The sequence below is a fragment of the Silene latifolia genome, chromosome 4 (assembly GCF_048544455.1).
Source record: "Silene latifolia isolate original U9 population chromosome 4, ASM4854445v1, whole genome shotgun sequence".
In the NCBI taxonomy this organism is placed as follows: domain Eukaryota; kingdom Viridiplantae; phylum Streptophyta; class Magnoliopsida; order Caryophyllales; family Caryophyllaceae; genus Silene; species Silene latifolia.
This window is the reverse complement of record NC_133529.1, coordinates 34,700,355-34,718,415: the sequence shown is the minus strand read 5'-3', so window position 1 is coordinate 34,718,415 and position 18,061 is coordinate 34,700,355. Positions and strand designations below refer to the sequence as shown.

At 37.7% G+C, this 18,061-nt stretch overlaps 2 long non-coding RNA genes across 3 annotated transcripts; both read left to right on the top strand.

Annotated features, from left to right (window-relative positions):
• The first annotated feature begins 11,576 nt into the window (after window positions 1-11,576).
• LOC141652204 (uncharacterized) lies at window positions 11,577-13,786 on the top strand. Its single transcript, XR_012547032.1, has 3 exons — window positions 11,577-11,768; window positions 12,821-12,863; window positions 13,373-13,786. It is a non-coding gene; the product is annotated as an uncharacterized LOC141652204 (long non-coding RNA).
• Window positions 13,787-14,009: 223 nt separating this feature from the next.
• On the top strand, window positions 14,010-15,247 carry LOC141652203 (uncharacterized). Of its 2 annotated transcripts, none has more exons than XR_012547030.1 (3): window positions 14,010-14,065; window positions 14,758-14,849; window positions 14,986-15,247. It is a non-coding gene; the product is annotated as an uncharacterized LOC141652203 (long non-coding RNA). The 2 variants fall into 2 exon arrangements; XR_012547031.1 differs by having other exon boundaries at window positions 14,018-14,111.
• Window positions 15,248-18,061: the final 2,814 nt, after the last annotated feature.

Below are 18,061 nucleotides of genomic sequence, written 5' to 3'. Positions count from 1 at the left end.
ACAAAACCATAATCAAAACACATTAGGGTGGTTAAGAGACCATTATGGCTATGATAATTAAGAAGTAGATTTTCTAGAATCGTTCTAGGCAATAAAGAACAATGAGAAATATTTATAACGGAAATTGAGTACACTTGCAATCATGAGATGTGCAAGAAGGATAAGTCCCGCACACTCGTGAAAACAAAGTGGGAGCTATTCTAAGGCTAGAGGGCCTATGTCTTGATTGGATCTCGACACGTGCTCAGAAAGTTTTGTAATGCAAATGTATACATTGCAAAGGAAAACGAGTATGTAGTAAGGTTGAGTAAGGTACAAGAAGTTGATAAAACCTACTAACCAAAGCCTTCTCAAAGGCTAAACATGATGAGTCATGTCATTTCAATTGAGTTGAAATGAACAACTACGTACAAGATCAAATAAGATTATAGAACATGAAATAGTAATCAGGCATTGACTATTCATATGTGATAATCACATTTGTCGTTCGAGTTTTTCTTTAAAAACTCCTTTTATACTTTGTTACATCCAAACGGGTTGTAATGACAATTGAACCCCGTTAAAGTGAACACGGATTAACATTGTATTCGCCCATAGTCACTTGTATGAGGTGACATCTCGAAGTGACTAGAGTGTGATGCGATTGATGGCAAGTTCAAGTGCCATAGAGTCATGTGAGATGACTAGTCGATCACATAGGCGATCTAGAGGAACATTTTGTCAGGCCTAATGACCGCTTATAGAGTTATGGCAAATTTATATAGCCTGGTCGTGGCGAGATCTGCTATAGTATTCAAATGAGTCGATTCTTTTGACTAAAGACTATTCACCTAAGATGGCACAGTTTGATTAACTTTGATTTGTGTTACTACGACCTTCGTAAATGGGGTCAAATGGGCATATTTTGGGTTATGATGGTTGTGGCTAGTCGAAGGAATGAGTGCGATAGGAATTGTCCACCCCTTTGTCAGGGTTATAACAATATCTCGGGGCCACTCGAGGAGTAATGAACTGGAAATGCGTGGCCACGCTCGGAATGTATCCATGGTGGATAAATCCGGTCAATCGATTATTCTCCGGATCGAGGAAACCACTCTCGATATGATCACTTGCAAGTACGAACCAAAAGACACCTTGCATTGAGTGGGAGATAGTAATAGGACAAGAGAATTGGTGACGCACACTTGTCGAGGACAAGTGGGAGATTGTTGGGAAATGTGTCCTCAACAACAGTGCGATCATATGATTTAAATATCATTATTAAATCTCATTTTAAAGAATACATTTGGGAAGTATTTTTACCACAACTGGTCCACACATATCGGTAATGATTGGCTGACTAGAGTTTGACATTACTGTCGTGCGACGGTGGTGATCAGTTGATCCCCTAGGTCATACCTATAGGGCAACACTCTTAATTGATTATTTAATTAATCGTATAATGTTGCGAGTTAATTAAATTACTTGAAAATTGACGGACGATTTTGGAAGTAAAATTTACGTGTCTCATTTTGATGAGATACGGTCTGAGTAATCGAATTGTATCTTTACTCAGATGAAATTATTGTTTAAGGAAACAATTGAAAATTGAATGAATAATTATAAATACAAGTTGTTGTGATTTATAATTGGTAAAATATTTTGGTACAAGTAATTATGAATTACTGAGTCAATTTTGTGTATGACGTATTTTTATTAATACGTTGATTTTTAAATGTGTTAAAAATACATAGCAATTTTATGTGACATGTGACATGTAACATATTGACAAATTGACAAAAATAATATGGGATCCATATTATACATAGGGCCGAAATATTGAAGAGAATCAAACCCTTCAAGCTTCCTCTTTACACGTTTTTTAGGGGAAGTTTAAGAGTTGTCTTTGACTTTTCTTTTGCCCATAATTACTTATATATACTAAGTAATCATTCATTCTAAAGTTGCTGGAAAAATAAGTGTTAAAGCAATGCAAAAGCTCTTACACTTCTTCCTCTCAAAACCGTGAGATTGAAGAGTCCATAGAGACCAAAATTTTTGGTTCAATTTTCTTACAAAATTAATATTATCTAGTCTTCATAATATTGGTTTTAATTAAGAGAAAGCTTTGGGTATAAAGCCTTGGGAGAGATCCTATACTTGGGTCTTGGGTTCTTTGTTCTTCCATTTAAGGGATAGCTCAAGAACAAAAGAGAAGGAGAACTCTTTTGTGCCCATATATACCGATATTGCAATGTAAGGACATGATTTCTCCTCTATTATATCTTTTGTTTGCATGCATAAGATCATTAGTTAATTTTATGACAAATTAAATTATACATATATGAGTATGTTGTTAGGTATAAAGATCTACCTTTCCTTCAGTGCAAGAAGACCAAGGATGGTGGGAAGTTCCTCTACCTCACATCTCAACACCATTAGAAGGGAACATGTGGAGATTGTAGATCTCATAAGGCTCGATGATTTCTCGAATGTAGAATTCCTTGATGATGTGCAGCGATTGGTCTTCCACCGACTCTTAAGTAAGAATATTCTTCCCACTAAATTTCTTTGTCAAGCTACCTTAAGAAAGCTTGGGATTTTTCACCAAGTAGAAGCACTCTTTGAGGTTTTTGGCCTTTCAACTCTCTTTCGCATGTATGAACCAACCTATCGGTCCCTTGTGCTAGAATTCTTAAGCTTTTTGAAGATTACAACCGTAAACAAAGTGATATGCATAGAGTTTAGGTTGGAAAATGTTTCTAGGATGATGACCCTTGTCGAGTTTGCCAATGTGTTCGGACTTGATGTTTCGCCTACCCGAACATCAAAGCCCAAAAAGTATAATGTTGCACCATTGTGGAGGGCCATGACGGGCTGGGATTTCATTCTTACCAAGGAATGCCTTGCTTTTCACATCCAAAACCCGATCTTGAGGCTTACATATCGATTTCTTTCGGGTACTCTCTTCGCCCGCCGAGATCCGGCCATCGTCAACCAATTGGACCTTGTATTTATGGAATCATACCTCAACATTCAAGGGAGAGATAGGTATCACTTCAATGCACCTCTAGTTTTGCTAGAAAAGTGGGCAAGGTTTAGGAATGGGGATGATGATGGAATGAAGCACATAGTGAATGGTGGTCTCATAACTAGACTTGCAAAGCACTTTAACCCAAGGTTCAATGAGAACAATGAGTACACTCCACTTACGGGGGAACAAGAATTAATGAAGACCTCCTTGTCGTCCAACACCATTGGATAACCCTTGAGGGAGTCGATAAGAGGATAAAGTGGTTGACAAAAAGGAGCGATCCTATCTATCTCCCAATAACCGATCTACCACGGATCTCCCCAAGAAGAGGAAGCTTGTCCCCAATGCCCTCCTACCTCATCCCAAGTCAAACAAGGCAAACTCCACCACCACAAAATCCACCACCACAACAACAAGAACAACAAACTCAAAATGAGAAGATAAAAGTGCCTCCTTACCCCTTTCCCTACCAACCATATAACCATCCAAATCCCTTCATCCTCCCCCGTGACGACTTTGTCACGGGAATTTTGCAAGACTTACACTACCGTCAATATGAGACCTCTGTGGACGCTTATTATGCTCTTTACCCCCAATACCATGAGATGGCTCAAAAAGGACGGATTAGTGAGGAAGGAGCTTTCCCCTCATGGGCTCAAATGGAATTGCTCTTTCCCAACTCGAAGAAGGCCAATGAAGGGGCGAACGGTCACAAAGGGGAGGAGAGTGGCGATTCTTGTGGAGGTGATACGGTGAAGCTTGAGAGTGAGGAAGATGAATTCATGGATCCAAGTTTAAGTGATGCTTCAAAGGATATTTGGGATAGCGATATAGAGGGAGATGATGCGGATGCCTAGGAGACTACTTCATCACTAGGTGGAGCAAGCATGAGCGGCCGCCTAAGTTCAAGTGAAGTTCTCTCATCTCTCCTCTTTATCTTTATTTTTCATGAAAAGAAGTTCTTGTCTTGTCTCTTTGTATTTTATTTCATTTTGATCATTGTTGGAGTAGTCCTAGCCCCATCAAAGGACTCACACCTCGGTACCATTGAGGTGTCCTTATCTTATTGTTCCCATTTGTAAAATCCAAAATGACAAACTAGTTTCATGCATAGCATAGTGTGTGCATGAACTATACCCATCCTTTGACATTAGCAATAGTGTCTTACTCGGTTTGGGGAAGTTAATGCATACGCAACGGGAGGTAATCTAAATTATCCTCTCCGTCATAACAAAAACCATGCATCATGTAGTGTAGCTTAGTATAGAATTGCATTTAGTATAGAAACCATGCATCATCTTTGCATAATTTCCATCATTTTGGCCATTGAAGACAATGCCCATATTAGTGTGGGGATGGGAATTCTAACATTTAACTTTTAAAAACCCATAAAAATTGAAAAATTTCAAAAATCATAAAAATTGAAAAAATTGAAAACCCAAAAACAAGTTCATTTCCTTTGTATATATTGTCTTGTATATATTGTGTTTGTTTTATCCTTGTTCACATTGATTGACTACGCCACATCCGAGACATGAGGATATTGAAGACCGCATGGTATGATCTTTCCAATCTCCTTTTTCCTCTTTATGTTAATGACTATGTGGCTTTATTTTGATTGATGCGGTATAACAATGTGAATCTAGGACTTGCATTTAGATTATATGTCATATTAGTTGGTAGAATCATATGCACTAGGATGTTTATATGTTAGTTGCATCATGGCATGTAGTTTGCATGTTAGAAAAATTTTGCGAAACCGTCTATTTGGGAAGCTTGACAAGTGTATATAGGCCCTAGTAGATGCCTTTTCTTCTTAAGACTTTGCTTGTTAGAATGCTTGTAAAACACCCTAGGATGTGTCATGCTAGTATCCTTTGACCCATGGTTTAAGGCCGAGTCAAGAGTACCTTGTGGTGTGATAACTCCTTGGCTACCGTTTATTCCAAGGTGACCCTTGAAACCATGCACCCATACATCCATCATCCATGTTCTACCATACATTTTGACAAAAGGGAATGGGCACAAAAAGAAATCAATTTGAGTTCAATGAAATGAAAAGTGAAAGAAAGTTTGCAAAAATGCATCAAATGAAAAGAGGAGCAAAAATAGAACTCCTAAAGCTTCAAATACAAGGCACCCTCGTTACTAATTGGGGTGACTTTGAAAATGTTCGAAAAGAAATGCAAAAAAGTTGTCAAGTATTGAAATGCCAAAAGTCAAAAAGAAATGGCAAAGAAAGTGTTCTCAAATGTCAAATGCCACAAGAAATTGGGGGGGGGGGGGGGGGGAAACAAAAACAAAAGCAAACTCCCAAAAGTGAAACTCAAATATCTATTGATCCCTTTATCATTCGTATCCATTTTTGTGCATGGTAGAGAGAGGACGACCCTTCTTCTTGTCTAGGCAAGAGGGGGAATTCCACGATCCTCCAGTGTTTCTAACACTATAGGGAGTCTACTCTTGACAAAAACATTTAACGATTGAGGACAAAGGTACCCTAGCTTGACACAACTTGGAGGTGATTTATTGGTATCCTTATAGGCTTAGTAGTTTGAACAAATTGCATCTATGGAGGATTGTGTACCCTTGAATTGCTTCCCTTGTAGATAATTTCCGCCACTTGATGAGGGAGTGGCTATTCTTTTTGTAGATGCATCCATTATGTGTTTTTGTGTGCTTAATGTTTGGATGTGTCGCCATTTTGGCAAGACCCACCTTGCCTTGCAAGAAGGCATCCTACCTCATGGTTGTCTTGTTGTGAGTTGAAGGGGCGGAGTGAGACCCGCTAATTGTCTCATATCGGCTATATGATTAGGATAGGTTAGTATTGGTCCTAGTCTTTGTCACCTCTTTACTCGGGACGAGCAAAAGTTCGGTTTGGGGATATTTGATGTGACCATAATTGGCGCATATTTAGCCCCCGAATTAGCCTTGTTTCCATGCTTTTTAGTGCTTATTTGGGTCATTTCTTATCTTTAGTTCTTTGTTTTGCATATTCTTTGAGATTTTGATCCCTTGGTAGGAAAGGAGTAAGAATCTTGCATTTTCATGGCAAAACGAGACTAAATTGATCGAATTCAATGACCAAGCATCAAGGAGAGACAAGATTAGAAGGCCTTTGTACATATCATAGAAGAAGAGCAATGTTGAGGAAAGATCCTTGAGTCCCCAAGGAAATCCCCAAGGAATTTATGAAGAAAAGGGAAGAAAAGAAGAAGTTACTATGCTGACTGACAATCCGAGCGGATTGTCAACAATCCGCCCGTCCAGCCCGTGCACAATCCGAGCGTCCCGTGCCTGAATCCGCTCGGATTCCCCCTCAACAATCCGTCCGGATTCCATCGCCCAAATCCGGCCGTCCCGACCTTATTCCGCCCGGATTTCTTCACAGCACGGGTTGTCTTCTTCAAGCTACGAAAAGAGAAGCCCTTCTCTCAGAAAATACCGGGTCCTCCTTGCTCAACTTAAAAAGTGTAATTACTAGTTTAGCCCTTGGTTAACCCTAATGCATCCTCCCTAATTTTCACTATAAATACCCCATTAGGCTAATTAGAGGAGCATGTTCTTCTTATCAATAATTAGTGTAGTTAATATCAATCAAACCTCTCTTCAATATTGTAATCAAGTATTAATCAAGTTTTAATCCAAGTTTTAGTTCTTTAATCTCTCTTTTGTTCATCCTTTATGTGGGGTAATATCCGTATAAGACCCTCTAAATTTAGGACTATAACGTAAATTTAGCATGTGAAATATTGTCATAAAGCGTAAATACAGGAGAAACGATAAAGGTAAAGAATTAACCTCGGGTCCTTTGATGCACGACGTAAAGAACAGAAATCAAACGAGATTCCCTCCTAATTGTTGCACCCAAGATTTGTCCGAGATATGCCCTTGTGCTAGAAGGTGTTCTCCGATTGCCTTGCAATATTGGGAGAACTTGATGTGAGGTTTTCGAGATGTGAGATCTCGGTTTCAGAGAGAAAATTAATCTCTAAAACCCTAATTATTTTTCACTAATGATGATTAGGTTAAACAAGAGGAGGAGCTCTCCTTTTGTTCTCCTAATCTCGGTTTGGCCGAGTGGATCAAGGAGGGAATGGGCTTCCGTTTTCTCCTTATGTTTAACTCGTGGCCCGATCCGAAATCCACTAAATGTATATGACACGGTTTATTATAAATCGTCATCGGTTATCGGATATTAAAACGTCAACTGTATGACAATAACGTCAAACTTATCTAGCAAGCCAACCGTTATTGATAAACGTGGATCAACTGATAATAATACCAAAAGTATGCCCTTTGATCCTTTTAGAGATTTGTAAGTCCTTGCACTAACTGTTAAGGACACCAACCCCAACACTTTATTTTGGGTAATTGAAGATTATTTGGGTTATTATTGGGAGATTGACAACCTCTCAATCTAGCATTCAAGTACTTCTATTATTCTTGCTTTATTATTGGAATCATTAGTAGGTATAATCTCTTAATCCCTTTTTAATTATTGTTAATTACTTTCATTTATTCATCATGTTTCATATTGTTAGTATGATTGACAACCTTTCTAACATGATCAACATGATAATGAGTGAGTAGTCTCTTAGCTAGGGTTAATGGGTGATTAGGGGAAACCAACATGGGGAATGATTCATGCTTAAATTAATATGCTTTCATGTTTTATTTGCTTGCTTGTTTTGATCTCAACTCATGCACATGTTATATTTGATGAAATGCTAAGCCTATGAATCCTTGCATTTACTATCATCTTCTATCTTTTCAATGAGACTTGTAAGACATAACCCAACTCGAGTCTCATTAGACCATGCATGTTGTTGAGTAGGGAAGATTAAGTCGACTTGTAGGTGTTGTACAATCTAATCGATTCGGCTCCGGGACCCAAACTTTCCTAGGATTGTAAGATATAACCCAACTCAATCCATCACAACAATAATTGCTTGCTTATAATTTGAGAACATGTTTGTATGATCATATCCCATGATTCCCCTATGACCCCATGACACCCTAGTGCCTTTAATCAATTGTTTACACCCCCTTTAATTCATCTTGCTTGTTTATTTTCATTGTTATTCTAGTTTAGTAACCTTATACATCAACCCAATTTGTGACACCTCTTAGACACCACTAGTTACAATAGAAATCTCATTTCAACTCCCGTCCCTTGGGATCCGACCTTTACTTGCCTCTTTACTAATTGTAGAGTTGCTTGTTGAGCTATAAATTGTGTTTTGATTCGGCCGTGACCAACGACCACATCTTAATTTGTGAACACTTAGCGGGATCGCATCAGTTGCCTGTTAAAATAACACTTTATTTTGTTAGAATTACACTTTTGTAAGCTAAAATAACACTTTATGCTGCTACAAATCCCACTTTTGATTACCCTTTTGTTAGAATCACAATTTTGTTGCTAAAATAACACTTTATGCTGCTACAATTACACTGTTGCCTGTTAAAATAACACTTTATCTTGTTAGAATTACACTTTTGTCAGCTAAAATCACACTTTTTCTCGTTAAATGTCACTCACGCTGTTAAAATAACACTTTATTTTGTTAGAATTACATTTTCGTCTGCTACAATTACACTTTTGTTTGTTCAAATTACACTTTTGTCTGTTAAATTAACATTTGATTTTGTTAGAATTACACTTTTGTTGCTAAAGTAACACTTTATGCTGCTACAATCACACTTTTTTTTTTCTGAGAGTTTTCTGTTGCCTGTTAAAATAACACTTTATTTTTTTAGAATTACACTTGTGGCTGCTATAATTACACCTTTATATTGTTAGAATTACACTTGTGGCTGCTATAATTACACTTTATGCTGCTACAATTTAAACTTTTTTTTGTAGTAATTTTTTTTTGTATGCAACAATTAATTTTGAGTAATGTTAACAGATGTCAGATGGAAATGAGGGTAAAACAGGTAAGTCCAAAAAAGCAAATGTGCCTGTCAAGTTGAATAAGGAGCTTGTTGTTGCCAAACCAGCCAAACCAGCCACGAACAAAATTGCAAAGGTGGCTGTCAAGTGCCGGTCGAAGCAGCTTGTTGAGCTCATTGAAAAGCTTAATGATGCACAACGAGATGCGGTACGGAGGATCGGTTTCGGTGGTATTCTGGAGCTTAAGCTCAAAACATATCCGATGGGTCATGTTAAAGATTTTATGAAAGCATTCAGTGACGAATCGTATATTTTCCGGCACTAAGGATAAGGAGTTCATGGTCACCAAGCATGACGTGTATGACTGTTTTATGTTACCACTTGGTCCTAAAACTGTTGATCTAGTACCTACGGGCCGCCAGAAGGATTCTCAAGCGCCGGAGAACAAGCAATTGAAAGATAAATGGCGAAAAGCGTACAACATAAAAGGGGTTAATGAAGGCATTAATTTAGGAATTGTCTTCCAAGATATTTTAAAAAAAAAAATACAAAAAGGAGGTCCTCAATTCAGTGCAGTCGCTTGTTTGTTCGCTCGCCATGTCATCATTCCTAACTCCAACGTCATACAAGGGGTTGACTTCAAGCTTTTGAGAGTCATGAAGATGTGGACTCGATTACGCAGACGATTGGTGTACTTATGTCTGGAACATTTGGTGAAGGCTGCGGCGCCATCGGTGAAAATAAATGACGTACGCTGGGGGTGTATCCCCTTCTTAATGATCACGTACTTTCAACGTTTCGATTTCCGTGGAAAGAGTTGTCGCCACACCTGCCTCTCATTAAGCACTCGGGACCGGAGACGCTTTCGACAGACTACATGGTGAGCTTGACAAGAACCGTTTGGGTCGGCTAACTTGGTCCTTGGTCAAGTACCCTCGGTGCCTTCAAAAAGAACTGTTAAGCATTGGCGGGGTGCCTAATGACAGCCAAGTGTTGGCCATTGGAAATGTGGTTAGTGATGCAGCATTACAAGTGACTTCAACTTCATACAGGAAGAAGTTCATCGAGATTGAACTCCCTTCTGGTGTTGATGATGACGAGGAGTTGAAAGCTCGGGCTGTAGATGTAAGTGTTATTTGTTCATTTGTCAAGGCTAATTTTAATGTTTTAAAAATTAGACTTTTGTTTGTTACAATTACACTTTTGTGCGTTAAAATTATACTTTTTAAAGTTAAAATTATACTTTTGTAGCTTACAATTACACTTTAGTCCGTTAGAATTATACTTTTTGCCCTTAGAATTACACTTGTCAAAGTAAAAATTATACTTTTGAATGAACACTTTTGACAACACTTGTCCAAATATCTCAGATTTTAATGTAGGAATGAGCTTTCTTGAAGATGCAAAGGAATGCTACTGTCTTCTATTCATGGTATGCAGATGCAGCCATGACGCTCAAAAGGTTAACAGGGGGTCTGAACTATTCTAGTGACCCTGTCGCTACACAATGCACGCAATAATTCTTTCAAAGCCAAAGTATGAAGGATTATGCTGTGGAAATGCAGGAGATAGCTGAACGAATAAACCGTTCCGTGAAATCAACTCCTGTGCTGCAACAAAGTCCAGGTGATCAGTATCAGAATGACGAGGTAGATGACGACGGATACGAAAGCAAAGAAGTTGGGGATGATGATGAAGAGGAGGACAATGGTGATGAGGACGAGGGAGATGATGAGAATGGTGATGATGTTGAGGATGAGGAGGATGGTGATGATATGGAGGATGATGGATACGATAATGAGAAAGAGGTGATCGTAGATGCTTTGGTACAGACCTCGAAGGCACGGTGGCCGCCTCAATTATTTCTGGATGAAGTAGCCATTGAGAAAGCACGGAGGTGTCTACACAACGATAATGGAGGCGGTGCAATTTTACAAAGACGCCCGAATTTAAGGACGCTGCTAACGAGACGATTACAGTAAGGACACCAACGTGGACGTTTGTAGTACTCGTGATATTTCTGTAATTTACAAAAGGAGGAAGGTAGTTGGGAAGGAGGTGGCTGTTGACGGACCACCTAAATTTGACCGGGAAGTTCTCGAAGAGTATTATTCAAAAGAAGATGTTGATGAGGCTGAGAAGAAGTTCTATGCGAATGCTGCTGCTGCAAAGGAACAAGAGCAGACTATGGACATGGGGTGCTCGTGGGTCGGGAACCTCGTGATAGCTGACAAAATAAATGACGAGGATGGGCCCACCGACGCTGATCCACCTGTCACTCAATTCCTATTTTGTCTGCGGAGATTATTGAAGCGGAGCGCCGAGCAGAAATGCCGGCCAGAGAAGACCAAGGAATTGGTGAGGTAATAGAATTGGTGAAATTGGCCCCGGACGCTACGGGAACGGTTGTGCATGTGAGTGAAGTTATGAATGCCGAGACGGACAAGGACGAAGACAAGATTGGGAAGGGGAATGCTGAGGTTGGTATCCAATGTTCAAGTACAATAGTGGTTACCGCCACTAGTAGAAAAACATTAATTTGCGGCGCCCTATTAGAGGCGTTTTTATCTAAACGCCGCAGATAAGAATTCGATTTCTTTTTTTTTTGTTTAAATAAATTGCATTTGCGGCGTTCTATAATTAAACGCCTCAAATAAGCGCTTACATATTTACAATAAACAGCGCTCAGTCACTCATGCCGTCTTACCCTATTCCTAATCTCCATATCTCATATCTCTCTCTTCCCTTTCTCATTCAGATTTATTACCACCGCCACCGCCACTACGAACACCAGCAGCGTTAACAAATAAGACTCGTACACCAGTATTCAAGTTCACTCCTCTATAGCCATTCGTAAGTTCACCCTTTTCATCTCTTAGAATATAATAGTGAAATTTCTTGGTTTTGATTGTTATTTATATTTTTCAAAATCAATTACTTTTATTTAATCAAGGTTATTATCTAACTTTTATCTAAATTAAATGGGTAAATTTCACCCATTAATTTCGAGTAAAAATTGTATTTTTATGAATTAAGATTTCCAATTGAATTAGGGCTTTTGTATTGAATCGATGTTTTGATGATTCATAGTATAATAAAGTACTTAAGATGTTGCAAACTATTAATTTTAGTGATAGAATCTTAGATTTTTAACAAAACATTGAAATTAGGTTGATTTTTAATCTTGATGTAGTAAAACATGTGTTTTTGTTTGGTTAGCTTTGCTGTTTGTTTATTTATGTTGGTTGTTGCATTAATAATGAGTAATTTGCTAATTAGCTGGAAGGTAGTCAAGTAATGTAAGTATTGAATAATCCAGTAATTTTAGAGGTATGTTCCTTGTTAAATGTTTACTGGACATGCCTTCCCTTACTTTTTAGTACTCCGTTTATGATTTTGCATTGATCACACCTTCTTTAATCTTTAATTTCACTCCCTTGCTCATACTGGAAGCTACTACTTAAGAGTAGTGGTGTTACTTAACTAACTTACACCTTGCTAGGATCTCTTGGGTTATTTGTCTGAATGTCCTATCTTTTTGTAGGCCTTACTCTCTTTTCCATAATAGCCTCTTAAGAATTGGAAGACTAATACAATGGTTGTTTTGATTCCCAACTTGTGTAAATTATAATCCTCTTCTGTATTATATGTTCAGAAATGCAGCGACTTTGATTTCCTAACTCAGTTTCCTATTTTTACATGCATAAGGCATGTTTTTGGGTGTTTGATCCAAAATTGATTTCAGATACTTGAGTACTTGAAAATTGAAATTAGTGTAGAACATCATTTTCTTTGACGATGATGTAATAAAATACTTTATTTTGTTCAATTTAGTTCGCTATTTGAATGCCTACCATATATCTTAATAGCTAATCATGATATTATGACATTGATGTTGCATATAGGTCTCTAAGAACAGTACCACAGTGAACAATGTGGAATTTGCAGGTATTCATCTATTTATAGGGTTGATGGGTTTTTGATTTGATTTAAGTAAAAGGGTGAAAAGGGGGTATTCCATGGATTATCATAGATTCGCTTTTGATGTTGATGATGACGCTAAACTTAAGGACAAGCATCTGGCTCTTTTACAAGAATCTTTTGTCTTGCAAAAAGTTTCTTCTTGATTTTTATTATTAGTATCTTCAATTCATCTTCTTTATTATTTGATTATATGTGATTACTGGTGGAAATTCAGATGCTCAGTTATCATTAGATTGCAAAATTTTTAATGTAACTGATGTAGAATAGAGTTAGGTGATTATAGGGATTCACCAACAACTTGTTGGATTTTTGAGTGTAAATATAATCGAAGCTAGTTGTTTTCCCCACCTCTCGAATTGCTTTTATGCTGGCTAAACTTAGTTAGTAAAGCGTTTTCCTTCATTACGCTATCCGTCTTTGGACAGTTGATGGATCATCTCTTGGTGAATGATATTTTGTGTGGTTTGGTGTAGGAATGTCTTTCCAAGAAGAGAAAGCTAAAGGAATCAAGGGAAAGGAAAATGATCCTTTTCGATGAAATAAGGTAATCAACTCTTACACCAGTTCCTTTATCAGCAAGGTGCTCTCTTATCAGCAAGATGATTTGCATACCTTGATACTTTTCCTTTATACTAATGGTCTTATAATTTCATTAAGATTAAAGACTCATTATAATTTCGTATATAGATTAAGATTAAAGACTCATTATAATATCAGCAAGGCACCGACTGGTTGCTGGAAATGAGAAATTACTACTTGAGTTTGGTCTTAGAAGGGCACAGGTCTTAACTTTGTTGATGCAACAAGGTAATTTTTTTTTTTATCTTGAAGGAGAGTTGTTAACTAGGATGGGAAAAGACATGCAAATATGTATTTCAAATCACTAATTTATACATTATAAATGAAAAAGGCTCTGTGTCCATTAGATCTTCTGTTTCAAATACTAGACAATACTGCTTTTTAAAATCATGGCGGGTAAACTATGTGATATGATTAACTGATATATATTGATCTCTTAGTTTCTGCCCTCTCTTTTGCCTTTTGAAAAACAATGGATACCTGTAAAAACTAAAGTTCTACTTTTATCTCAACTCAATTAAATGTCTTGCGGACTATGGATGAGATTGTGGAGAAGTCTCTGCAAAGTGCTCATGGCTCAACTAAATGTGAGGATTTTGTCACCGGGTTCGAGCATAGTTGGCTAAAATTAAGGTATTTTGAGTGTAGCCCTCCTGGAATGTTAATTTTTTGCTGAAAAATAGCTATAGTCTACATTTCAGTTCATCATTACCGCGTATTTGACCTCAATACAAAGTAGTTATGTGAAAACTATATGACAGTAAACTACACGAATGGAACATTTGGAGGTATGAAAAATTGCATGGCTATGACCTATAGGTTTCCTAGAAACTTAATGCTGGAGTCATTTGCTTCTCAAGTTTAGGAACACTATTGAAATACTTGCTTAATTCAGAAGATATTCTCTTCAAGTTGCACGAAATATTATATTTATAACCACTGTTTATCATCACAAATTGTTGCATGAAATGTTTCGCATTTCACTCATTATAACCGAGTTTTTCACCTCAAGACAAAGTAGTTATGTGAAATCATAACCACTTTGTTTATCGTTGTTAAGATTTTGCATGAAAAGTTGTTCGGTTCAAGATATGTTGAATACTTGAATATGACCACATACTCTACGGTTTACGGCTCGCCACAACCGACTCTCTTGATCATTTGTTGTTGTGACATTGTTACGATGCTGTTGGACCTTGTTTCATTTGCTTAGTAGCTAGTGGTTCGCGTTGTAAGAATTGGATTATTTGGAATAACATTTGTATAATTTTAATGATAGGTTTGTGTTATTTTGGTAAGTGGCAGCCAAGTAGTCGAGATAAACTATGCGAAAGCCGACACTCAGCCCTAGATTTGATTCTTTTGAGAAAGGTATTCTTTTTCTGATGCTATTATTTATTTTGGTACGGTGTTAAGTAATTGAAGTTTCCCCTTCCGTTATTTCCATTTCCTAGTAAATAAAATTTTCTCATCAATCATCTTTGTAATTGATGGATTTCGTGTCTAGAAGCCTGCACTCCAGGAAAATCACTTTGAGCGGTGAACATTTGGAGAGGTGACACAAGAGCTGGTTTGTTGAACGAAGGAGTCCTGTAGCCGTAGTATACTATGGGGTCTTTATGTTTTAGAACCTTGAGATTAGAATCAAACTTGAGTTACTTTTTAATTTTGTATTTTAGTGCCATTGTAATTAGTTTTGAAGTATTGTGTATTTGTATGTGTTTTATTCTATTTGATGTATGAATGAAAATAATGTAAGATTGTTATTCTATTTGATAGCTATTATATTTAAATAATTTGTTTAGACCATTTTTTTTGTAAAAGAAAAAAAAAAAAATAATTTTTTTAATACCTATTTGCGGCGTTTTTTTTTAAAAAAACGCCTCAAATAGCCTATTTATTTGCGGCGTTTTTTCAAAAAAACGCCGCAAATAACCATTTATTTGCGGCATTTTTTTAACGCCGCAAATAACAAAACTTTGTTATTTGCGGCCCTGCCATTTGCTGCTACATGAAAAACGCCGCAAAAGCCCTTTTTTGTAGCCGCAAATAAATATTTTTCTACTAGTGCGCAACATTAGACGATGCTGTACAAGTGGATTCGAAATCTTTGGAATTTAGTGGGCCTGATTCTGCGGAGCCTGAGAAGGCGGATAATGCTTTGGTAGAAGTTCAGAACATAGACGTTGCACCTCCTGCAACTCAGTTCCTATTCTCAACATCTGAGATATGTGGCGCAGAGCGCGCAGCCGAACAACATTATGAAGAGGGTGCCGGAAACGGCGGAGGCGCAACGAATGATGAGCGGTTGTTAAAGGGTAACGAGCAGCCGAAATATGTATTTGCGTTGCAGGCAAAGGAATTTATGGACGTAGAATGGACAAGTACTGTATATTCTACTGCGGACGTAAACGCGCTGTTCGAGGAGCACCCAATATCTGTGCATGCTGAAAGTGAGGGGGGTGGAATAATGATGAGCCAAATTTGGAAACAAGTCCTCAGACAGTGGTAGAAAAGGTGGTGGATGGGGCTGCAATGAAGGATCACAGAGGTAATGCATTTGACCTTCAGAGTTTAGAAGTGCCATGGATGAAGTCATTTTGTTAGAATTACATTTTTTTCTGCTAAAGTTACACTTTTTGAAGTTACAATAACACTTTTATTTCTAAGAATTACACTTTTGTCTTCTGCAATTAGTCAATTTTTAGTTAAAATAACACTTTATGGTGTTAGAATTACATTTTTCTCTGCTACAATTACACTTTTTTAAGTTAAAATTATACTTTTGTAGCTTACAATTACACTTTTGTCTGCTTGAATTACACTATTTTTAGTTAAAAGTAGACTTTTTTGTGATAAAATAACACTTTATTTTGTTTGAATTATAATTTTGTCTACTAAACTTTATTTTTTTCTCTGCCACAATTTCACTTACTTTCTGATGATGAAATAACACTATTTTTATTACAGATGCGGTAGTGGAGGATGATGCCGTGAAGTCTTCGGGCGGGACTATCGAGCCCAGAGAGGTAACAGCTGACGTAGTACCAGAGGCAGAGAACGCCGACATTCCTATCCCGGTACCGTACGTCCCTCACAGTGATCTGAGCTACCATCCTTTTTTACTTCACTCGAGTGAGCCCTTACCATGCATGGATCACGTCATTGAGAACCTTGGGTGTTCTATTGATTGTGGGGCACCTAATCCTGAATTGTGCTTTGCGACGAGAAACCTAGCATTCAGTCAGGAGCTCCTGGTGCCAATGTTTAGTGAGAGGAAATACTTGATTGACTATGCGTTCAATCAGTCAGACGCGTTTTCCGAGTTGTAAGTGTATTAAATTTTTACAAGAGGCCCTAAACTTTCTTAATTATATATATATATTGTTGACTAAGTAAATTTTGGGTTGTAGTGAACGATTGGTCCAATTCAGCGAGTTTTATTTCATTACCCGGGAAGATATTGCAACTTTGAACCCTCGGGAGCAAATCATGACAAGTGTTATTGATGGTTGGTGCTTGCTACTCAACCACATCATGAAACCTTCGGACATATCCCGTTGTTTCTTTGGCCTAAGTCACACTGTAAGTTCAAATGTTACCTTTGTGTCTTAAAATTACACATTTGTCCATTAGAATTATACTTTTTAAAGTTAAAATTCTTCTTTCATATGTTAAAATTGCTCATTTGTAACTTAAAATGATACTTTTGGCCGTTAGAATCACACTTTTTATTGTTGACATTATACTTTTAACATTACTCTTCTGTGTTAACAGTACACTTTTTTTTGTTAAAGTTTCACTTTATTTTTATAAAATAGCTATTTTAATTATCTGATCACGCATTTAACACTTTTCAAATAAAAGGACCCCGCAAGGTCTATTTGGAATGCTCAAAAGCTTGGCAAAGTATTGAACAAAGACGAAGACATTTTTGGTGGGTGGGATGCCTGGGCTGAACTCTGCCGTGTACCATTCCAGCTTGACACGGACATGGTAGGTAACAAAACATGTAATCTTTTATCATGGTTTTTAAGGTTTCCTTTTGCTGATATTAGCCACATACGATGCAAATCTTTCTGCCCGTGTTATCTGGTGACGGTGATCACTACAGCTGCGTGTGCATCAACTTTCTCACCGAGCAGATTGACTACCTCGACAACCGCAAATACGATGACCCATTAGAAACGCTCCCTTACGGAGGGATAGCGCGTATTTCGGTAAGTGTACGATATCCAAAAGTCAACCAATTTATATGGGTCGTACCACGTTAACTCGTGACGCTTATTCATGTTCGTGCAAATATAATGGGGAAGTATTTGGTGTCTAAAGGGTCATTTTTAAGGGGGCAAAGGTCGGCGGGTTTAAGATCGTCAACATAGAGTTAAGTTTGCAAGCTCAAGGGTATTCGAGAAATGACTGTGGTGTTTTCATGATGCTACATATGATGTTCTACCTCGGAAGCCCTTTTCAATGTGACCTCGGGAAAGAGGATGCTATGAGTTTGTACCGTCTTTGAGATTGCTTTTGCAACACTCGTCCTGTGACATTAACGATGATCGAGAGGACATCTTGATGCGGGT